General features: G+C 36.4%; 1 long non-coding RNA gene across 1 annotated transcript in view; it reads right to left on the bottom strand.

Moving 5' to 3' along the window:
• LOC141279524 (uncharacterized) overlaps positions 1-25,498 on the bottom strand; it is a 94,453-nt gene that overhangs the window by 41,948 nt on the left and 27,007 nt on the right. The window lies entirely within an intron of this gene.

Here is a 25,498-nt window from a genome sequence, read left to right as displayed (position 1 = left end):
CAGCTTCTCGGTAAGGCCTCCACTAGCTCCTCCATCTAAAGTAACTATTCTAGTCGCACTATTACACTATGTTGTCTTGCTTTTGTTCATTTCATTAAATATTAATTTATTCAGCAAATATTTTTTGGATACCTACAATGGGTCAGTCACTGTTGAAGGGTCTGAGGATAATGTAGCAATAAAAGGGGATACATCCCTGCTCTTCCAGAACTTACATCCTGAAATTCTTTTTAGTGTATTTGTTTACTTTTTACTCTACTTCCACAAGAATGTGTGCCCTGTGAGAGCAGGGACCTTGTCTTTCTTGTTCTCCATTACACAGCCAGTTTCCAGAACTGTATCCATCAATAGGTCAGTAGGTGCTCAATACACTGTTGAATGAATGAAACCAATTTGTAAGAATGTTTAAAACTTTCTACTTCACTGACTTACCAGCACCCAACATTATTCATTCCTTCTGTAAAACAAAAGAATAATACTGACTGAAGACCCTGAAAGTACCACAATAGTGGATTATTCTTTAATGTACTTGATTACTCTGCCATTCTTATTTGAGCTTATCCAGAATGAGTTTGCTTTCTCTCAAACTTGTTTATGGCAAATGTATTAGATTTTTGTTGGTGTATAACAAATCACTATAAAATTTGTGACTTGAAACAACATACATTTGTAATTTTATAGCTTCAGTGAGTCAGAGGTCTGGGCATAGCTTAACCTGATCTCTTCTTTCAAGGGCTCTCATGAGGCTGCAATTAAGTTGTTAGCAAGGGTTGCAGTTTCATGTAAAGGCTCATCCAGGGAAGGATGTACTTTGCAAACTCAGGTGGTTTTTGGAAGAATTTACTTCCTTGAGAATCGTTGAAATGAGAGCCTCACTTCCTAGCTGGTTATTGGTTGGACATCACCCTGACTTTATTGATGGCATCTTGTTTCATCAGAGCATGTAAGCCTAGAAGGCAATAGAGTCTGATAGCAAGAGAAAAGCCACAATTTTATGTAAATTCCTCATGGAAGTGACATCCTGTCTCCTTGGCCATTTTATATTGTTTAGGAGCAAGTCACTAAGCATCCCACACTCATGGGGAGGGAAATACACAACACTGTGAACACCAGGAGGTTGGGGTCATTGAGGACATCATAGACCCTGCCTGCCATGACAGTTGTACACATGCTGTTCGGCTCTTTTGTTTTAATTAATAATGAAAACTATGATAGATGAGTGGGAAAAGAGAATTGTTGGCATAAAAACTATGTAAAGACATGATAAAGTAATTTGGTAAATAAGATGCTTTTGAATTATTTGTGGGCTAGAAGATCGTTAAAAACATTAGCAATCGGTAATTTTATACATAGGTTTGGTCACAAGTGGCTAGTTTCTTGTCTTCTTTTAGAAATGCAAATCCAAATTATAAATTATAATTGATCCATCATGGATGTTTCTTAGGCAGCAATGTTGAAATTTCATTAACCATACTCAAAAAGGTCCTGCCATTGCATCAAAAATATGGGTAGCCCAAATATTTCTAATAAACGGACTTTAGTGTAGCTGTTGGGGAAGAAAATCATGGGATCCACATACTGAACACCAGCTAGGAGAAATTACCTGCCGATATGCATGCTGTTGAGAGACTTGTAGAAGAGTTAAAGTCACTTATCAATAGAGAAAACTGGATTAGAGAGTAACTCTACAAAATTGGAAAAACAGATCTAAATGAGAATATGTCATATTTACTTACAAAAATAATGGCATAAAAACCAGTGTATGCAGCATCTAGAGTCAGAAATTCAAAGAAGAAATCACAGCAGCGATGTAGCTTATACCCAAATTGCTATTTTTTAAATCAGCAAATTCTAGAGCTTTTAAAACATAAATATTTTATCTTTACCAGTTTAGTGCACCTCACAAAAATCAGCATGGATGTAGAGTGAGTTATTCAAAGAAACACATGAAAAAAAATTAAGTTACACGAAAAGCTAAATTGTTTTAGATAACACATTTTCACAACTCAATTTGAAAAACTTTTAAGATGCCATAAACACTTCATTTTTTTCTTGAATATGACATTCTTGATTCAGCCTAAGCATTCAGGAATTCTATAATATTTTAAAAAGATGATGCAGGCAGAATTTTTCCTGTTTTGGGAAAAAACCCCAAGAATATATGTCTTATGGAATCATTAGCATTCATTAAACAAAGACTGTTGTATTATTATTATGGATTTAAATTCATACTCTAGCCTTTGATAAATAGAGATGAAAAATAATCACCTGAGACACACACACACACACACACACACACAAATATATGTATATATATACACAGAGAGAGAGAGAGAGAGAGAGAGAGAGAGAGAATAGAGTGCTATAACAAAGCCCAAACGACAAAAAATAGTTAACACTGTAGAGTATTGCTGATTCGGAGACAGTTAAAGAGTGCAAAGATTTTCTGGAAGATGATACATAACAGCGGGTTTGTGGTAAATGTTCTGGCAAATTAAATTATTGAAAATGCAGAATTCCTACATGTATTGACAGAAAAAAACCAGTTAAATATGAAGAAGTTATGAAATTCAGAACGAAAAGCTGCACATGGATTACTCAAAAAAGTCATAGATGTAATTGTACATTATATTGACTTACAACTGAATGAACCAACAATATTCTGATAAAATTTTGGAGGGAGACTCCTAGAAAAGTATACTCCTTCTTCTAAATAACTTAAAATAATCAATATCATTAAACAATATCATTGCTTCATCAGGGCTGAGATGTCAAGTTTAATAACTATTAAGTAAAATAATGTACCTTAAATTCTTTTTTTTATGTATCCCTTTAAAATTTAAAAAAATTTTTTAAACAACTTTATTGGAGTATAATTGATTTACAATGGTGTGTTAGTTTCCGCTTTATAACAAAGTGAATCAGCTATACATATACATACATCCCCGTATCTCCACCCTCTTGTCTCTCCCTCCCACTCTCCCTATCTCACCCCTCTAGGTGGTCACAAAGCACCGAGCTGATCTCCCTGTGCTATGCGGCTGCTTCCCACTAGCTATCTATTTTACATTTGGTAGTGTATATATGTCCATGCCACTCTCTCACTTCGTCCCAGCTTACCCTTCCCCCTCCCCGTGTCCTCAAGTCCATTCTCTATGTGTGCATCTTTATTCCTGTCCTGACCCTATGTTCCTAAGAACCCCTTTTTTTTTTACTCCATATATATGTTTTAGCATACGGTATTTGTTTTTCTCTTTCTCACTTCACTCTGTAAGACAGTCTCTAAGTCCACCCACCTTACTGCAAATAATTTAATTTTTATTTCTTCTTATGGCTGAATAATATTCCATTGTATACAAGTGACACATCTTCTTTATCCATTCATCTGTTGATAGACACTTAGGATATTTCCATGTCCTGGCTATTGTAAATAGTGCTACAATGAACAATGTGGTACATGACTCTTTTTGAATTATGGTTTTCTCAGGGTATATGCCCAGTAGTGGGATTGCTGGGTTGTATGGTAGTTCTATTTTTAGTTTTTTGAGGAACCTCCATACTGTTCTCCATACTGGCTGTATCAATTTATATTCTCACTAACAGTGCAAGAGGGTCCCTTTTCTCCACACCCTCTCCAGCATTCATTGTTTGTAGATTTTTTGTTGATGGCCATTCTGACTGGTGTGAGGGGATACCTCACTGTAGCTTTAATTTGTATTTCTCTAATGATTAGTGATGTTGAGAATCCTTTCATGTGTTAGTTGGCAATCTGTATACCTTCTTTGGAGAAATGTCTATTTAGATCTTCTGCGCATTTTTGTATTGGTTGTTTGTTTTTCTTGATATTGAGCTGCATGAGCTGCTTGTAAAATTTGGAGATTAATCCTTTGTCAGTTGCTTCATTTGAAAATATTTTCTCCCATTCTGAGGGTTGTCTTTTCATCTTGTTTATGGTTTCCTTTGCTGTGCAAAAGCTTTGAAGTTTCATTAGGTCCCATTTGTTTATTTTTGTTTTTATTTCCGTTTCTATAGGAGGTGGGTCAAAAAGGACCTTGCTGTGATTTATGTCATAGAGTGTTCTGCCTATGTTTGCCTCTAAGCGTTTGATAGTGTCAGGCCTTACATTTAGGTCTTTAATCCATTTTGAGTTTATTTTTGTGTATGGTTTTAAGGAGTGTTCTAATTTCATTCTTTTACATGTAGCTGTCCAGTTTTCCCAGCACCACTTATTGAAGAGGCTGTCTTTTCTCCCTTGTATATTCCTGGCTCCTTTATCAAAGATAAGGTGACCATATGTGCGTGGGTTTATCTCTGGGCTTTATATCCTGTTCCATTGATCTGTATTTCTGTTTTTGTGCCAGCACCATATGGTCTTGATTACTGTAGCTTTGCATTATAGTCTGAAGTCACAGAGCCTGATTCCTCCAGCTCCGTTTTTCTTTCTCAAGATTGCTTTGGCTATTCAGGGTCTTTTGTGTTTCCATACAGATTGTGAATTTTTTTTTTTCTAGTTCTGAGAAAAATGCCATTGGTAGTTTGATAGGGATTGCATTGAATCTATAGATTGCTTTGGGTAGTAGAGTCATTTTCACAATGTTGATTCTTCCAATCCAAGAACATGGTATATCTCTCCATCTGTTGGTATCATCTTTAATTTCTTTCATCAGTGTCTTATAGTTTTCTGCATACAGGTCTTTTGTCTCCTTAGGTAGGTTTATTCCTAGGTATTTTATTCTTTTGGTTGCAATGGCAAATGGGAATGTTTCCTTAATTTCTCTTTCAGATTTTTCATCATTACTGTATAGGAATGCAAGAGATTTCTGTGCATTAATTTTGTATCTTGTGACTCTACCACATTCATTGATTAGCTCTAGTAGTTTTCCGGTAGCATCCTTAGGATTCTCTACGTATAGTATCATGTCATCTGCAAACAGTGACAGCTTTACTTCTTTTCCTATTTGGATTCCTTTTATTTCCTTTTCTTCTCTAATTGCTGTGGCTAAAGCTTCCAAAACTATGTTGAATAATAGTGGTGAGAGTGGACAACCTTGTTTCTGATCTTAGAGGAAATGGTTTCAATTTTTCAGCATTGAGAATGATGTTGGCTGTGTGTTTGTCATATATGGCCTTTAGTATGTTGACGTAAGTTCCCTCTGTGAGTACTTTCTGGAGGGTTTTTGAATTTTGTCAAAAGCTTTTTATGCATCTCTTGAGATGATCATATGATTTTTCTCCTTCAATTTGTTAATATGGTGTATCACATTGATTGATTTGCATATATTGAAGAATCCTTGCATTTCTGGGATAAACCTCACTTGATCATGGTGTATGATCCTTTTAATGTACTGTTGCATTCTGTTTGCTAATATTTTGTTGAGGATTTTTTTCATCTATGTTCATCAGTGGTATTGGCTTGCAGCTTTCTTTTTTTGTGACATCTTTGTCTGGTTTTGGTATCAGGGTGATGGTGGCCTCGTAGAATGAGTTTGGGAGTGTTCCTCCCTCTGCTATATTTTGGAAGAGTTTGAGAAGGATTGGTGTTAGCTCTTCTCTAAATGTTTGACAGAATTCGCCTGTGAAGCCATCTGGTCCTGGGCTTTTGTTTGTTGGAAGATTTTTAATCACAGTTTCAATTTCAGTGCTTGTGATTGGTCTGTTCATATTTTCTATTTCTTCCTGATTCAGTCTCGGCAGGTTGTGCTTTTCTAAGCATTTGTCATTTCTTCCAGGTTGTCTATTTTACTGGCATAGAGTTGCTTGTATTAATCTCTCATGATCCTTTGTATTTCTGCAGTGTCAGTTGTTACTTCTCCTTTTTCCTTTCTAATTCTATTGATTTGAGTTTTCTCCCTTTTTTTCTTGATGAGTCTGGCTAATGGTTTATTAATGTTGTTTATCTTCTCAAAGAAGCAGCTTTTAGTTTTATTGATCTTTGCTATCATTTCCTTCATTTCTTTTTCATTTATTTCTGATCTGATCTTTATGATTTCTTTCCTTCTGCTAACTTTGGGGTTTTCTTTGGTTTTTCTTTCTCAAATTGCTTTAGGTGTAAGGTTTGACTGTTTGAGATGTTTCTTGTTTCTTGAGGTAGGATTGTGTTGCTATAAACTTCCGTTAGAACTGCTTTTGCTACATCCCATAGATTTTCTGTCATCGTGATTTTATTGTCATTTGTTTGTAGGTATTTTTTGATATCTTCTTTGATTTCTTCAGTGATCACTTCGTTTTTAAGTAGTGTATTGTTTAGCCTCCACATGTTTGTATTTTTTACAGACTTTTTCCTGTAATTGATATCTAGTCTCATAGCATTGTGGTCCGAAAGGATACTTGATACGATTTCAATATTATTAAATTTACCAGTGCATGATTTGTGATCCAAGATATGATCTATCCTGGAGAATGTTCCATGAGCACTTGAGAAAAATGTGTATTCTGTTGTTTTTGGATGGAATGTCCTATAAATATCAATGAAGTCCATCTTGTTTAATGTATCATTTAAAGCTTGTGTTTCCTTATTTATTTTCATTTTGGATGATCTGTCTGTTGGTGAAAGTGGGGTGTTAAAGTCTCCTACTATGATTGTATTACTGTCGATTTCCCCTTTTATGGTTGCTAGCATTTGCCTTATGTATTGAGGTGCTCCTATGTTGGGTGCATAAATATTTAAAATTGTTATATCTTCTTCTTGGATTGATCCGTTGATTGTTATGTAGTGTCCTTCTTTGTCTCTTGTAATAGTCTTTATTTTAAAGCCTATTTTGTCTGATATGAGAATTGCTACTCCAGCTTTCTTTTGATTTCTATTTGCATGGAATATCTTTTTCCATTCCCTCACTTTCAGACTGTATGTGTCTCTAGGTCTGAAGTGGGTCTCTTGTAGACAGCATATATATGGGTCTTGTTTTTGTATCCATTCAGGCAGTCTATGTCTTTTGGTTGGAGCATTTAATCCATTTACATTTAAGGTAGTTATTAATATGTATGTTCCTATTACCATTTTCTTAATTGTCTTGGGTCTGTTATTGTAGGTCTTTCCCTTCTCTTGTGTTTCCTGACTACAGAAGTTCCTTTAGCAATTTTTGTAGAGCTGGTTTGGTGGTGCTGAATTCTCTTAGCTTTTGCTTGTCTGTAAAGGTTTTAATTTCTCTGTTGAATCTGTATGAGATCCTTGCTGGGTAGAGTATTCTTGGTTGTACGTTTTCCCTTTCATCACTTTAAATATGTCTTGCCACTCCCTTCTGGCTTGCAGAGTTTCTGGTGAAAGTTCAGCTGTTAACCTTATGGGGATTCCCTTGTATGTTAATTATTGCTTTTCCCTTTCTGCTTTTAATGTTTTTTCTTTGTATTTAATTTTTGATAATTTGATGTGTCTTGGCATGTTTCTCCTTGGATATATCCCGTATGGGGCTCTCTGTGTTTCCTGGACTTGATTAACTATTTCCTTACCCATAGTAGGGAAGTTTTCAATTATAATCTCTTGAAATATTTTCTCAGTCCCTTTTTTTTTCTCTTCTTCCTCTGGGACCCCTATAATTCAAATGTTCGTGTGTTTAATGTTTTCCCAGAGGTCTCTGAGACTGTCTTCAATTCTTTTCTTTCTTTTTTTCTTTATTCTGCTCTGTGGTAGTTATTTCCACTATTTTATCTTCCAGGTCACTTATCTGTTCTTCTGCCTCAGTAATTCTGCTATTGATCCCTTCTAGAGAATTTTCAATTTCATTTATTATGTTATTCATCATTGTTTGCTTTTTAGTTCTTCTAGGTCCTTGTTAAATGTTTCTTATATTTTCTCCATTGTATTTCCAAGATTTTGGATCATTTTTACTCTCATTTCTCTGAATTCTTTTTCAGGTAGACTGCCTATTTCCTCTTCATTTGTTTGGTCTGGTGGGTTTTTACCTTGCTCCTTCATCTGCTGTGTATTTCTGTGTCTTCTCATTTTGCTTAACTTACTGTGTTTGGGGTTTCCTTTTTTGCAGGCTGGAGGTTTGTAGTTCCCATTGTTCTTGGTGTCTGCTCCCAGTGTGTAAGGTTTGTTCTATGCGTTGTGTAGGCTTCCTGTGGAGGGGACTTGTGCCTGTGTTCTGGTGCATGAGGCTGGATCTTTTCTTTCTGGTGGGCAGGACCACATCCGGTGATGTGTTTTGGAGTGTCTGTGACCTTATTATGATTTTAGGCAGCCTCTCTGCCAATGGGTGGGTTTGTGTTACTGTCTTGCTAGTTGTTTGGCATAGTGTGTCCAGCACTATAGCTTGCTGGTCGTTGAGTGGAGCTGTGTCTTCGTGTTGAGATGGAGATCTCTGGGGGAGGTTTTGCTGTTTGATATGAAGTGGGGCTGGGAGGTCTCTGGTGGGCCAGTGTCCTGAACTAGGCTCTTCTACTTCAGAGGCTAAGGCTTGACTCCCGGCCAGAGCATCAATATCCTGTCAGCCACATGGCTCAGAAGAAAAGGGAGAAAAGAAAGAAAGAAAACTAAAATAAAAGTTATTAAAATCGAAAATAATTATTAAAAATAAAAAAATTAAGAAATAATTAAAAAAAAGAAAGAGAGAAAGAAGGAAGAGAGCAACCAAACCAAACAACAAAGCCACCAATGATAACAAGTGCTAAAAACTATACTAAAAACAGAAAAACACAAAACCAAAAAACGGACAGTTAGAACCCTAGGACAAATGGTAAAAGCAAAGCTATACAGACAAAATCACACAAAGAAGCATACACATACACAGTCACAAAAAGAAAAAAGAAAAAATATATGTATATATAAATAAAATAAAAAATGGAAGAGAGCAACTAAATCAATAAACAAATCTACCAATGATAATAAGGTCTAAATACTAAACTAAGTTAAACATAAGACCTGAAACAAATTAGGTGCAGAAAGCAAACCCCAGGTCTACAGTTGCTCTCAAAAAATATCCTTATACAGTAGACAAGACACTGAAAGAAGTTTGTAGGGTTGAAGACCAACTCCTAGATTCTCCCACAGTGACATTAAAGATGATGGTAGCTGTGTGTTGTGAGAAGCAAAGGCTTCTGTACAAGTGAACACCATCACCAATAAGTGTCTGGTAATGACGATGCTGACAGAACTATATCTCTGGTGGTGCTGCTGCCATTGAAAGCTGATTGCCTTTTTATATTAATGGTCAATTCTGCTGAATACATGGAGAGTTCTTCACTTCAAAAAAACTGCACTTCTACTTGTCAAAGCTATTTTCTTCCTCACCCTGATCATTTTTGGCTAAAGACATTAAATATTTACTGAAGTTATATATAACTGGAAATTATTAGTGATTGACCACAGCTATAACCCATGAAATATTAATTATATAACTTTAAATTATTGATTTACATTACAAATGTACAGGCATCATAATAGAATAAAAGTTGAGCATATTTTTCCACTGAGAACAATAGAAATTCTTTACTCACATTCTTTTTTCTCCTAATAGGAAGCTGACAATATTAATAAACTATATATTTGTAACTTCTTTTGATAATGTCTTGACAGATATCAGGAATCCTCTATGAAAGACTCATGGGTAGATTAATGCTAATAATGGCAAATAATAAAATAATAACTGACACTTTTGTGGCACTTACCGTGAACCATACACTATTTTAGTAGTTTCCATGTGTCAGCTCATATACTCCTTATGACAACACTGGGAAGTACATACTATAATTATGTCCCGCTTATAGATGGGAAAGTTAAAGCACAGAAGCAAGTCACTTGACCAAGAAGACAGAGCTCGAAGATGGCAGAGCTGGGATTTGAACCCAGGTGCTATAGTTCCAGAGCCCATGCATTTAACCACTACAGCAAACTGCCCCCTATACTCATAATCCTAGATCTTACTAGATATTGGAGTGAAGACACCTTCAAAAGGCTGGTCTTTATTAGAGCTGATCTACATAATTGTGAAGCATAGATAAGAAAATGAACATTGTGATTTCTAGCTAGAAATGTAAGAAGAGTGTATAAACTTTCTGTGTTCTTGGCTTTGGCCCATAAGAAGTTTGTGGTGTGGCAGTAAATGGAAATTTGAAAGAAAGTGAACAAGTCTTTTTCAAAATTAAAGTGAACAAAGAAGGTACATTTTGGAATATTCAGAGGTGGGCAGAGTTCTCGTGAAGGTAGGTGTGCCCCAGAATGGATGCTCTGAGGAATGGAAGTCTGACACTCAGCTGCCAATGATGCCAATGAGGAAGCAGATGGGAAGGCATTAGAAGCACCAATTTGACTTCACAAGAAGCCACCCATCTTCAGATTTTAGAAGATCATGTGGCTTCAACTGCCAATTTACATATTTTTAGGAACCCTGAGTGAAATCTAGCCAAGATTTCCCTCCCAAACCCTGGCCCATATATCCAGCTGCCTGTTGGTTACCTCCATATGGTGTGGATTTACTCTCTTGGTTAATGGTATCACATCTTTCAATTTCTACTTAAATTCTTTCAGGCTTTTTCTGGCTGTATAAATTAAAATGGGTTTGTGTTTTCCTTTAAATGTACTTAGTATAAGCATTATATAATTTTGTATAAATATTTTATCTCAATATTTTAATAAAATGCTTTCCAACTCTATTTAGTATATTACTTCCTAGTGGATTGGTAGAATTGGTTTCTTTTAATTAGTTAATTTTATTTATTTATTTTTGGCTGCATTGGGTCTTTGTTGCTGTGTGTGGGCTTTTCTCTGGTTGTGGCGAGCGGGGGCTACTCTTTGCTGCGGTGCATGGGCTCCTCATTGCAGTGGCTTCTCTTGTTGTGGAGCACGGGCTTCAGGTGCACAACCTTCAGAAGTTGTGGCACGTGGGCTCAGTAGTTGTGGCTCGGCAGGCAGACTCCTAACCACTGTGCCACCAGGGAAGCCCTGGTAGAATTGCTTTTTATTGACTAGTAAAACTTTTTGCTTATGCCATTTGCCTCAGGATTGCAAATTTACGTAAAATTTACTAGCCATGCCTGAGAAAAAAAAGATGAGATGAAGCCTGGCCTCATCCTTGATGCCTCTACCTGCCTCACCAACCAAATCAAATTTGACTCTAATTCTGTATGTGTCTCAATTCTGACTTTTCTCTAGAAGTTTACCACCTTAGATTAGAACCTCATCGTTTTTCCCATAGATGATTGCAACAATCTCCCAATATATCCTCCTGCCTCTTCTTTTGCTACCATTCAAACCATATTTTCGTTGTCATCAGAATGACGCTTATGTATACCAATCTTTAGGTTCTGAATAGAGTCAGCACTCCGGCAGGTGACACATAGAGTACTTTGATTTGGCTCTTGCCCAGCGACCAGACTTACCTGTCACCATTCTGCATCACCCTCTTCCCTTTCTGAAAGCCATCCTCCAGCTAATTGCTAAAGACTTATTCCTGCAAACTATGTCCTCCTCCTTTTTTTATTTTTTTTTGCAGTACGCGGGCCTCTCACTGTTGTGGCCTCTCCCGTTGCGGAGCACAGGCTCCGGACGCGCAGGCTCAGCGGCCATGGCTCACGGGCCCAGCCGCTCCGCGGCATGTGGGATCTTCCCGGACCGGGGCACGAACCCGTGTCCCCTGCATCGGCAGGCGGACTCTCAACCACTGCGCCACCCGGGAAGCCCTGTCCTCCTTTTTTCACAGTGAATGTGTGTGTGTGTGTGCGTGCACACGCATACTTGGTACATTGGGAGTTTTCCCATGATGATTATATGTCCTAATGAAATTTGTGACTTGAAGTATTCTTCCTGGGGACCTAGGATACATTTCCTGTGAAAGCTCCCCTTGTGATAAAATCGTATCTAAAGCAGTCTTTCGTCTTTGGTGCCAAATTGTATGGAATAAATCCACAAACCAGAGCAGAAAAAAAAAATGAGAAGTTTAAAAAAGATTACTCTGGTTGTTCTCAAGATAACACCCATCCAAGGGTTGAAGGCCTGTTTTGTAGATGAGAGCTTTGGCTAAATTTGTAGCCTCTTTTTGTATAACTTGAGAGAAGTCATTTGGGATAATAGACTGTAGAAAGATGTTTTGACTTCATAAGCTGGCTTGTGAGGAAGTGTTTAAGTGGAGACACTTGAGAAGAGAGGGAGATGGCACTAAAGCGACACCCCATGCCTCCTTTCCATCTGAATATTCTTTTTGTATCTAATTCCTTTTTCACCTTAAAATGGTACATTTGACTGCCTTAGTGCATCGATCAGAACCTCCATTCTGGAACCATCGACAATCAATTAAAAATATGTATGTCTTCACCTATTTTTTGAGAAGAAACACCTGTGGACCTTACTCAATTTCTTATTTTCTGTGTGTTCAGATTGTGATCTCACAAACTCTATGCTTTTCCCCCTCGCGTCATGTAGCTAATAGTCTATATAAAAGTTGATTAATTAAGAAATTACCTCCATTAAATTCTATTGCTCCCCACTGACTGTATCATTTATTTTTAAATAGTATTGATTCTTAAGCTTTAAGTTTAGTATGTCTAAATAAGTCTTTTTTGATTGTTTGGTCTTTGACTATTAGCTTAAATTTTCCTCATTGCAAATTATTTTAGCTACATCTTATATATCTAAATATTGTATGTATGTTTTTGGTATTACTATATTTTAATGAACAGTTCCTTTCTGAAATAAGCATTTTAGAAAATAGGAAGTAATGAAGAAGTAATTTAAAGATCACTTTTAACTCTTCCACTTGGAGATAACTATTAACAAATAATAATTTTGGTATATTTGTTTCTAGTCTCTTCTCATTGGCATACATGCTTAGCTTAAAATAATTGCTATTTTATCTTATTTGTAAGTTTGTATCCCACTGTTTTTAGTTAACATTATATTATGTGAATTACATGCTTCCTAAATATGTTTTTATTAATTCTTGGTTATTAAGGACATGATTTTCTGAACAATTAAGCTTTAAAAATTTATATATAAATACCTTTTATCCAGAAGAATGGATGGGAAATGGCTGCTTGGTAGCTACCATTCTCACTAACTTGGGTAAATACAATTAGAGAAGTTTAGGAGAGAAAGCTTATATCAGCCATGAACTATGTAGGATGTCACTGATGAATGTCCAATATCCAGTAATTTCTTCTACTTCATTTACATTAATTTTAGCCCTGTCTCTCACCTTTAAAATTCCTTTGTTATTAACCTATGGCTCTGTCTCAAAAATCAATTCACTTGACCTATTTTTCTTCTACATGCTACTTATATTTCATACGATTAAGCAGAGTTTTCTTGAATCACGAGGTCCTAAATTAAGGATAATTATTGGACAACAAATCTTTTCTGTTACTCTCTAAAGATAGAGAAATCAACAGAGATTTAAAAATTGCTTCATGCTTATCTGGCTTATTGGCTCTGAAAGAAGGACTGCACAGTTTATCTCAGATATGTTAGCAGCTTAGCACCTTGAAGACACTTACCCCATAGTATTTAATAAAATACCGTTAATTAATTTTTTTTTGTTAACATGCTATTAAAAATGAAAGAAGAGCATAGAAGAAAAAGAGACAAAAAAATTAGAAAATGAGTAGCTCAGATGAAAGTTGGCTTGTGGCTGTTTTGCGGCATCGTCTTGAACATATTTGCCTTCCTGGGTTCTGCAAATGTGTGAATCTAACCAACTAAGATGCATACGCCAAAACAACTCAACTTAGCTCCTCTTTCCTAAGGTAAAAATAGGCCCAATCATTCCTCTTTTGAATTGAAGAATGCAACAATTAGAAAAGTATGGGTACAATTAGTTTTACATTATTTTAAAATAAAAATGACATGTAGTTTTAGAAAACAAATCTAATGTAAAAATGTGTGTAAATCATTTCAACTTATAAAGTCAGTTTGGATATAATCTGCCTTCCCGGATATTTACTGGGGGAAAATTTGGAAAGTACAGAGATCACCTGCAGTCATCACCTAGAAGTCAGCAGTGTTAACATTTTCTACATATCCTTTTTCTTTTCCCCATATATATACTGATGCACATTTTCCCCACTAAAATAGATTGTATCACACACATATTTCAACCTGAAATTTGCATTTTGTGTATTTCAAGTATGTTCTCATGGTTTTATTAAGTAGCCTTTTTATACTATTCTAAAAATAATCTTGATTTGATATATTAAAACCAAGATTTGCCAGCCTGAAAATGATCTGTATCTTAATTTTGATTACAGTATGTTGTGCCTTCAAGTTTTAAGGTATTTTGTTTTCCACAGGAAATTTATACTTTTTTATTATTTTATATTGGAGTATAGTTGGTTAACAATGTTGTGTTAGTTTCAGGTGTACAGCAAAGTGATTCAGTTATACATATACATGTATCTATTCTTTTTCAAATTCTTTTCCCATTTAGGTTATTACAGAGTACCGAGCAGAATTTCATGTGCTATACAGTAAGTCCTTGTTGGTTATCTATTTTAAATATAGTAGTGTGTACATGTCAATCCCAAACTCCCTAACTATCCCTCCCCCACACCCTTCCCCCAAGTAACCATAGGTTTGTTAAGTCCCTGAGTCTGTTTCCGTTTTGTAAATAAGTTCATTTGTATCATTTTTTTTTTTTAGAATCTGCATGTAAGTGATATAATATGGTATTTTTCTTTCTCTTTCTGACTTACTTCACTTAGTATGATAATCTTCCAGGTCTATCCATGTTGCTGCCAATGGCATTATTTCATTCTTTTTAATGGCTGAGTAATATTCCATTGCATGTATGTACCACATCTTCTTTATCCATTCATCTGTCGATGGACATTGTTTTAAGGTATTTTAGATATTATATTAAAAAAACCTTTTCAGATAAATGTTATGATACCTAAGAACAAGTGAAGGGCTCCTTAGTATTCTTTTCTCTCTAACATTTGGTGGCAGTAACAATACGGACATGTAAGGTGAAATCTGAATTTGCAACATAGAGCCATGCCTAAGACAGATTGGTGTGAAGAGTGAAACATTCAGAAATCTGTAGTTATTGCTAATGGTAAAAATAAGCAAATGAATAAACAAACACATCTCAATACACCCCTCCCCTCCCACACACACACGCACAGACACACACAATACCAGTGAACAGGTGTGAGTCACCTATACTGCTTGACTGAATTAATTAAAGCTCTCCATGTGAAAAGCCAATCTAATAACAGTAGAGTCTTCTGCACACCTAGAACTGATTTTTTTTTTTTTTTCTGTAAACCGAGTATTTCAACCTTGGCCAGATTTTAGAATTAACCAGTGAGTTTCTAAACTACAGAGTAGTCCAGCTCTACCCATCAAAAACTGGTTAGTGGTGGAGCCTGGGTATTAGTTTGTTTTAGTAAGTTCATTGATGATGCATACTTTTAGCCAAGGATAAGAAGTATTACCTAAATGATAGTAAATTGCAAAAGTGAGCTTTGAGTGAGTAAAATATAATTTTCTGATTAAAGAATAAACAAAAAGAATAAGATGAAGGCAGTTAACAGTGTAAAAATGTATTTTTAATTTTTCATGTTCACCTGGGCAGATACTCGCAATGCAGTGTTTAAAATAAACACAGAACATTTGTCTCTAGAGAAGTTTAAATTTAGCCTGCACGTTTTTTCAGAATAATATTACATATATGTTAATATCTGTTCTTTATTGATGGAAAAATCAAAATGCAAATAATTTGCTCTTCATATTAAAAAATAAATCTATATATTTATAATGGAGATGGTTAACTGCATAGAGTCTCATATTCATTTGCTGACAGCAAACAAAGTAATTACTCAGTTTTTTGATGTTGTGAATGTATTCCAAAATAATTATTTTAAAATGTACATTTTATATATTACATAAAAAGATCACCTATTTTAAATTTGTGAACAGCAGACAGAGGTAATGTCAAATAATTAAATCGCTGTTTTGGTTAAAATTTGATTAAATCGACTAGCCATTTTAAATGGGATTGGTTTAAATGAAATCCTTTCTTAAGTCAAGATAATAAAAATGTTCCAAGCTGATTGTAAATCTATTCTGAGAAATACTGGTAAATCCCTCTGTAATTAACTTACCTAAGGCAAGTTCAGAATGAAATTTGCTTTCTGGCTTCTCTACCACTGCCGGTAAAAATAGCCCCAAATCTGATTAACCAAATGTTCTTTGCCTATATTTTATATAAAACCTTCTACCTGACATACTTTCCATATGTCTTATTTCGTCGACTGTTCTTGAATATTAGTGTTCAGAAAGAGTCATTTAGGGGTGTTAGTTAAAAATTCAGATGCCTGGTCTCCAACCTAGAGATTCCTAGGGATGGAATTTAGGCATCTGCAACTTTTAAGCAGACTTCACTGTCTATTCTGATGTAAATAATTCTGGCTCTCACTTGAGGAAATGTTCATCTCATTATACTTACTCTCATGACGCTCTGAAGTATACTTCTCAGGTGTTTGGAGAAAAGTTCATTGGCTGTTACTTTTATCCCTTTTACAGGTCCAGAGCTGTCCTTAACAAGGAGTAGGTCATCACCTGTGCCCAGTGATTTTTAGGGCAATGCCTACTTTTTCTCTAAGGATTTATACTTCTTCCCTTTGTTGATATGCTTTATATCCAAAAGGTAAAACCTTTAATGTGTGTTAGAGCTAAGGCTTAAATTAGAAATATCCATGAGAAAAAGGGATCACGCTTAAGTATAAATGAAAGGAATCTTTTCTGGAGAAAGAAGTGCAATGGAAAAGAAATTTAAGGTTGTAAGGGCACTGACACAGGACATCGACCAGGGGTGGGGCTTTAACAAGATAGGAAAAATGGCTCAGCAAGCAAAGTCTGCCAACATTGAAGAAACCATGCCTCTAACAGATTTACTCTGTTTAGGGTGGGGCATTCTCTACCTATCTACTGATATAAGTTTTTGAGGATAGGGTCTCTCTTTTACCTTGATTTTTCTGAACGCTTTTTGTATTTGACACCTAAACAGAAGACAACAATCACCTGATTTTAAATGATAAAGCCTCTGGGTCACTTTAAACTTCTTTCTCTCCCTTTTACTCCCTACCTTTAAGCAGACAGTGTGTGCTTCTCTCAAAGATTTTATTGTGACTTTCTACTGCCATTTCCTTACATAGCGCTGTAGTCATTTCCTGCCTGGCTTCCCTGGTGGAGGCTTTTTTTTTTCTTCTCAAATTTGTCTTCCACTTCAAAAGCAGTGTTACCTTCCATGGCCTCCAATAGCATTCTCTGAATTGTGTTCCTGAGGACCCTTATTTCCAGAAATTGGAGCTCGATTTGAATTTGCCTACTCAATTATGTTTGAAAAATGGTTTCTTTTCATTGTGATCTCTTAGTGCCCTGAGATGCAATGTCCTCTCCAAGGAGTCGTGCTGGTCAGCACTTCCCAAACTTATTTGACAAGCAGTTCATCATCATGGAGTGTTTCTTGGCCTGTAAGAACTATCCATTTCTTACCGTGGCATACAAGCCCTCCCACAGCCTTTGTGTCTGTTCTTTTTCACCAACTTCTCCCATATGTTCCACAAACAGCAAAACTGAGATTCTTTTAATTTCTGAGACAGGATTTTAATTTCACATGCCTGTCCATGCTTTGTGGAGTCTGATTGCTCTGCATGGCATGTTACCTGCCTTTAGCTGTCACTCCAACCTTTACTTTTCTCTTATGTCTTTATGTTTTTTGGGTTTTTTTTTTTAACATCTTTATTGGAGTATAATTGCTTTACAATGGTGTGTCAGTTTCTGCTTTACAACAAACTGAATCAGTTATACATATACATATGTTCCCATATCTCTTCCCTCTTGCGTTTCCCTCGCTCCCACCCTCCCTATCCCACCCCTCTAGGTGGTCACAAAGCACCGAGCTGATCTCCCTGTGCTATGCAGCTGCTTCCCACTAGCTATCTATTTTACGTTTGGTAGTGTATATATGTCCGTGCCACTCTCTCACTTTGTCACAGCTTACCCTTCCCCCTCCCCATATCCTCAAGTAGGTGCTGTACTAGGTCTGTGTCTTTATTCCCGTCCTACCCCTAGGCTCTTCATGACATTATTTTTTCTTAGATTCCATATATATGTGTTAGCATATGGTATTTGTTTTTCTCTTTCTGACTTACTTCACTCTGTATGACAGAATTTAGTACCATCCACCTCACTGGAAATAACTCAGTTTCGTTTCTTTTTATGGCTGAGTAATATTCCATTGTATATATGTGCCACATCTTCTTTATCCATTCATCCGATGATGGACACTTAGGTTGTTTCCATGTCCTGGCTATTGTAAACAGAGCTGCAATGAACATTTTGGTACATGACTCTTTTTGAATTATGGTTTTCTCAGGGTATATGCCCAGTAGTGGGATTGCTGGGTCGTATGGTAGTTCTATTTGTAGTTTTTTAAGGACCCTCCATACTGTTCTCCATAGTGGCTGTATCAATTTAGATTCCCACCAACAGTGCAAGAGGGTTCCCTTTTCTCCACACCCTCTCCAGCATTTATAGTTTGTAGAATTTTTGATAATGGCCATTCTGACTGATATGAGATGATATCTCATTGTAGTTTTGATTTGCATCTATCTAATGATTAATGATGCTGAGAATTCTTTCATGTGTTTGTTGGCAGTCTGTATATCTTCTTTGGAGAAATGTCTATTTAGGTCTTCTGCCCATTTTTGGATTGGGTTGTTTGTTCTTTTGTTATTGAGCTGCATGTGCTGCTTGTAAATTTTGGAGATTAATCCTTTGTCAGTTGCTTCATTTGCAAATATTTTCTCCCATTCTGAGGGTTGTCTTTTCATCTTGTTTATGGTTTCCTTTGCTGTGCAAAAGCTTTGAAGTTTCATTAAGTCCCATTTGTTTATTTTTGTTTTTATTTCCATTTCTCTGGGAGGTGGGTCAAAAAGGATCTTGCTGTGATTTATGTCATAGAGTGTTCTGCCTATGTTTTCCTCTAAGAGTTTGATAGTGTCTGGCCTTACATTTAGATCTTTAATCCGTTTTGAATTTATTTTTGTGTATGGTGTTAGGGAGTGTTCTAATTTCATTCTTTTACATGTAGCTGTCCAGTTTCTCCAGCACCACTTATTGAAGAGGCTGTCTTTTCTTCCCTGTATATTCTTGCCTCCTTTATCAAAGTTAAGGTGACCATATGTACGTGGGTTTATCTCTGGGCTCTATATCCTGTTCCATTGATCTGTATTTCTGTTTTTGTGCCAGTACCATATGGTCTTGATTACTGTAGCTTTGCATTATAGTCTGAAGTCAGGGAGCCTGATTCCTCCAGCTCCGTTTTTCTTTCTCAAGATTGCTTTGGCTATTCGGGGTCTTTTGTGTTTCTATACAAATTGTGTAATTTTTTGTTCTAGTTCTGTAAAAAATGCCAGTGGTAGTTTGATGGGGACTGCATTGAATCTGTAGATTGCTTTGGGTAGTAGAGTCATTTTCACAATGTTGATTCTTCCAATCCAGAACATGGTATATCTCTCCATCTATTTGTATCATCTTTAATTTCTTTCATCAGTGTCATAATTTTCTGCATACAGGTCTTTTGTGTCCTTAGGTAGGTTTATTCCTAGATATTTTACTCTTTTTGTTGCAATGGTAAATGGGAGTGTTTCCTTAATTTCTTTTTCAGATTTTTCATCATTAGTGTATAAGAATGCCAGAGATTCTGTGCATTAATTTTGTATCCTGCTACTTTACCAAATTCCTTGATTAGCTCTAGTAGTTTTCTGGTAGCATCTTTAGGACTCTCTATGTATAGTATCATGTCATCTGCAAACAGTGACAGCTTTACTTTTTCTTTTACGATTTGGATTCCTTTTGTTTCTTTTTCTTCTCTGATTGCTGTGGCTAGAACTTCCAAAACTATGTTGAGTGGTGAGAGTGGGCAACTTTGTCTTGTTCCTGATCTTAGTGGCAATGGTTTCAGATTTTCACCATTGAGGACGATGTTGGCTGTGGGTTTGTCATATATGGCCTTTATTATGTTGAGGAAAGTCCCCTCTATGCCTACTTTCTGCAGGGTTTTTATCATAAATGGCTGTTGAATTTTGTCGAAAGCTTTCTCTGCATCTATTGAGATGATCATATGGTTCTTCTCCTTCAGCTTGTTAATATGGTGTATCATGTTGATTGATTTGCATATATTGAAGAATCCTTGCATTCCTGGAATAAACCCCACTTGATCATGTTATATGATCCTTTTAATATGCTGTTGGATTCTGTTTGCTAGTTTGTTTTTTTTTTTCTTTTGCGGTACGCAGGCCTCTCACTGCTGTGGCCTCTCCCATTGCGGAAAACAGGCTCCGGACCTGCAGGCTCAGCGGCCATAGCTCACGGGCCTAGACGCTCTGCGGCATGTGGGATCTTCCCGGACCGGGGCACGAACCCGTGTCCCCTGCATCGGCAGGCGGACTCCCAACCACTGTGCCACCAGGGAAGCCCTGTTTGCTAGTATTTTGTTGAGGATTTTGGCATCTATGTTCATCAGTGATATTGGCCTGTAGTTTTCTTTCTTTGTGACATATTTGTCTCTTTTTGGTATCAGGGTGATGGTGGCCTCATAGAATGAGTTTGGTAGTGTTCCTCCCTCTGCTATATTTTGGAACAGTTTGAGAAGGATAGGTGTTAGCTCTTCTCTAAATGTTTGATAGAATTCGCCTGTGAAGCCATCTGGTCCTGGGCTTTTGTTTGTTGGAAGATTTTTAATCACAGTTTCAATTTCAGTGCTTGTGCTTGGTCTGTTCATATTTTCTGTTTCTTCCTGATTCAGTCTCGGCAGGTTGTGCATTTCTAAGAATTTGTCATCTTCCAGGTTGTCCATTTTATTGGCATAGAGTTGCTTGTAGTAATCTCTCATGATCTTTTGCATTTCTGCAGTGTCAGTTGTTACTTCTCCTTTTTCATTTCTAATTCTATTGATCTGAGTCTTCTCCCTTTTTTTCTTGATGAGTCTGGCTAATGGTTTATCAATTTTGTTTATCTTCTCAAAGAACCAGGTTTTTTATTGATCTTTACTATTGTTTCCTTCATTTCTTTTTCATTTATTTCTGATCTGATCTTTATGATTTCTTTCCTTCTGTTAAATTCGGGGGTTTTTTTGTTCTTCTTTCTCTAATTGCTTTAGATGCAAGGTTAGGTTGTTTATTTGAAATGTTTCCTGTTTCCTTAGGTAGTATTGTATTGCTATAAACTTCCCTCTTAGAACTGTTTTTGTTGCATCCCATAGGTTTTGGGTTGTCGTGTCTCCATTGTCATTTGTTTCTAGGTATTTTTTGATTTCCTCTTTGATTTCTTCAGTGATCACTTCGTTATTAAGTAGTGTATTGTTTAGCCTCCATGTGTTTGTATTTTTCACAGATCTTTTCCTGTAATTGATATCTAGTCTCATAGTGTTGTGGCCGGAAAAGATACTTGATACAATTTCAGTTTTCTTAAATTTACCAAGATTTGTGACCCAAGATATGATCTATCCTGGAGAATGTTCCATGAGCGCTTGAGAAAAATGTGTATTCTGTTGTTTTTGGATGGAATGTCCTATAAATATCAATGAAGTCCATCTTGTTTAATGTATCATTTAAAGGTTGTGTTTCCTTATTTTCATTTTGAATGATCTGTCCATTGGTGAAAGTGGGGTGTTAAAGTCCCCTACTATGATTGTGTTACTGTCGATTTCCTCTTTTATGGTTGTTAGTATTTGCCTTATGTATTGAGATGCTCCTATGTTGGGTGCATAAATATTTACAATTGTTATATCTTCTTCTTGGATCGATCCCTTGATCATTATGTAGTGTCCTTCTTTGTCTCTTGTAATAGTCTTTATTTTAAAGTCTATTTTGTCTGATATGAGAATTGCTACTCCAGCTTTCTTTTGATTTCCATTTGCATGGAATATCTTTTTCCATCCCCTCACTTTCAGTCTGTATGTGTCCCTAGGTCTGAAGTAGGTCTCTTGTAGACAGCATATATACGGGTCTTGTTTTTGTATCCATTCAGCCAGTCTCTGTCTTTTGGTGGGAGCATTTAATTCATTTACATTTAAGGTAATTATCGATATGTATGTTTCTATTCCCATATTCTTAATTGTTTTGGGTTTGTTATTGTAGGTCTATTCCTGTCTTTATGTTTTTAATTCTTCTGAGAAGGTTATTATTATTATCCATATTATCCTCTACTTTTTACTACATTATCACTATATCTGCTATGTGTCTTCATTAGAGCACACAACACAATCTGTTTTTTATGGATACTTGATCTCCTCTAGAGTAAACTTCCTAAAGCCAGCAACATTTCATATTGGTCTTCCAAGAAATGGTCCTCAATATATGCCAAATAATAAATGCACACATACATTTTCAGCTCAACTGATACCGCATTACTAACCAGAAATTCTGAATTAAGTAAAGTTTGCCTTTATAGAACTTCCAAATTCTACTTATATCTAGATTAATATGGTTAGAACATAGGTTTGATTCCAGATTATGCACATCATCATTCAAATGTCCACTTGTTTCAACCGTTGTTGTCTCCTGGACAGTCTTGGAGTGCACACTGTGTGTCTCCTGGCTGTAGATATTCTTGGAAGAGTGTGCTGTGTTTGAGAACAGATTAGTTATTTTTATAGGACTCTGAGGTGGAACACTTACGATTATTAAGTTTTCTTTTCTCTTTTATGGTTTGGTTTCTTAAAGAAAAATATCCATCTCAGAGAGCTCTCAAACTCTTCATTTTATTCTTATTTAATCAACACATATGGTATATACTATGTATTAGTTTCTAAGCAATTTAGAGATATTAGCTTATGTAATTTTTATAAAAACTCTACGAGGCAGAAACCCTTGTTGTCTCTTTTTCACAGATGAGGAAACACAGGCACGAGAGGTGAAGTAAATTAAGAAGCAAGAATAGAATTTGATCCCAAGCAGTGTGGCTCCCAGGGTTGGTAGTCTTAAGCAGTCAGCCATGCCACCTTTCACTGTGCTCGAAGTTTGCAATATTTTTCAACTTTGTGCAGAAGAATCCCTGAGCAATTCTTAGGAGCTCATATCACTTTACTGAAATTGCTTAAATTTTCTGTGAAAAAGAATATATTTTAAGTTTAGCTAGTTGCTAAAAAGGATATAAATCCATAAAGAAATGTAGGGGTTATTAATAGGATAGGATTTATGTTTCCAAATGTAACTGTAAGGACTTCTGAAGTCAAGAAAGTAAACAGATTTTTCAAATGGGGATATTTCAAGTCAGTTATAAAATAGTTCTTTAAAGATTTAAAAAATATATAACTGGTTTAGTTATATTAATGGATTTTATCTGAGACTCAGTGATCTTAAAGAGCTTAAGCCAATGCCAGAAACCTTTACATGAGGAAGATGGACAGGTCTGTTGGCTACAGACTATTTCAATGCCCAATAAATCTTTCTAATGATAAAATAACGAAGGCCAGGTAACTTCAAAAATACAATATGCCGTGGTGGTGAGGAAGAGTGGCAGAAAATCATAGAAGGAGGGGAGAGAATTATAAGCCGTAAAAGGGCTGGGCCCCATCTGTTCATTCACCTATTGTCTATATAATATGGTCTATATAAGAGCAAATAGTTGGAGTTCAATACATATGTCTTAAAAGAATGCTTGAAGGCGAGGGAAATGAAATACATGGATATAAAACAAAGAGGAGAAAAGAACTGACATGGAGAATGTAAATATAGGGAGGTAGGTAAAGAATGGGTAATAAAAGCAGCTACAATCACAGAACATTCAGTATCAGTGAGGAACTTTAAGTTATCGTCTTATTTAATTACTACCATGGCCCATGGGGTAGATGCTATTATCACATGTTCTTACTTAAAGAGTCAGAGCCATGATTCACACTCAGCTGTTGGGCTTCAGAGTCAGTGCTCTTAACCACAATGCTATCTTAGTTCTGAGAGGAAGGAGCCTGGGAGGCAACCACATGAGGGTAGAAATCAAATAACGGCATCTTTCTTGGAGTTCATTATTGAACTAGTTACTAATGACTCTGAAACATAGCAGCTGAAAGCATCAACTATTTGTTATCCCCCAGAGTCCAGGGATTAGGAATCTAGCTGGGGTTTGGCTAGGGGCCTCTGGTTCAGGATGTCACGTGAGGTTGCAGTCAGGTTGTTAGCCGGGACTGAAGCTGTCTCGGTGCTCCGCAGGAGCTATAGAATTCTTCTCCACACTCACAGAGCTGCTCCAGGTCTCCCTTGGGATATTTCTTCCTAGCTCACTCCTGTGGGCACTGGCGGCCTTTACCACCATGCTCACCCTGTGGGCCTCTACCTAGGCTACCTGAGTGTCTCTCCAACAGGGCGACTGGTGACTCCAAAGAGGGATAGAGCAAGAGTGTGCCCAAGATGAAAGCCACAGTCTTTTTGTCACCTCTTCTTGGAAGTAACGTTTCATCACTTTTGCATGTTTTATTTGCCAGAGTGAATTGATAGGCCTAGCCCACAGTCAAGGTGAGGGAATTACCCAAGAGAGAGGATTCAGGAGGTGGGGATCACTGGGGAGCACTTGAGAGTCTGTCGACCACAATTGTAATGGGTTTATTAGATATTGTTCCTTTTGCCTGAATCATGTTTCTCATACCTTCAGGATCCTAACAGAGGATGCCTGGAGTTGAAAGAGTTAATGTGTATTGAATCTGAGTTAATTACTTTTAAAACCAGACAAGTACTCAGTGTGGTTTTTCTCTGTAGTGTCATTTTTAAGTTTTGTCACAGTAAAAGAACAACTTGTCAGGTATCTCAAGATTAAAGATAGGATAAGAAGATTACGAAAACCTGGATGTACTATTCTGTGAGGTTGACAGGTTTAAAAAAAAAGTTGTGTGTCTTTTGGTTAGTACAAAGAAACAACTTGCACCAAATAATTTACTGAATTCATTTTCATAAAGAAAATTTAGCAGAAAATCAAAGCTGGAAACATAGTCACATACCCTGGTAGCTTGTAGAGAAATTTAATGGAATGAAATAATTATTGTTTGCTTTTGAGGGATACAACCGTAATAACATCTAATTAATATTCATGTAGGATGAGTCATATAGTTTGGAATTTGGGTAAAGTATGGTGAACATCATTCATCTCAGATCATTGATCAAAAAAGTTTTTTGAGACCCTTCTGTGTGCAAGGTACTGGGGAGATGTCAGTGAGATCCCTGAACCCTCATGAGTTGCAACTCCTTCATTCATACTTATTCATCCAGGTGCTAGCAGAGAGCCTACTATGTGTGCAGAGTAGTAGTAGTAGGGTGGACACAGATGTTTAAAATCCATCAGTCTGATTCCTGCCTTCCAGGATTTCATGCTCTCAGATTTCAATCTGAATCATCTTTGTATATTTTATAGCTCAACTACTGCATTTTGTTCCTGGTGGAAATTTAGTAGACCCACGCTGAATTATCTATTAAGCTTCTTTCAGTTCATCAATGTGTCGTACTCTGTGCACTTTCTACCACCCTTCTGGAAGGTGCCTACTCATTTTCAGTTTTCAGTTTAGAAATCATTTCC

The sequence above is a fragment of the Tursiops truncatus genome, chromosome 9 (assembly GCF_011762595.2).
Source record: "Tursiops truncatus isolate mTurTru1 chromosome 9, mTurTru1.mat.Y, whole genome shotgun sequence".
NCBI classification, from domain to species: Eukaryota; Metazoa; Chordata; class Mammalia; order Artiodactyla; family Delphinidae; genus Tursiops; species Tursiops truncatus.
The sequence above is the reverse complement of the archived record's forward strand: the minus strand, read 5'-3'. Positions and strand labels throughout refer to the sequence as shown.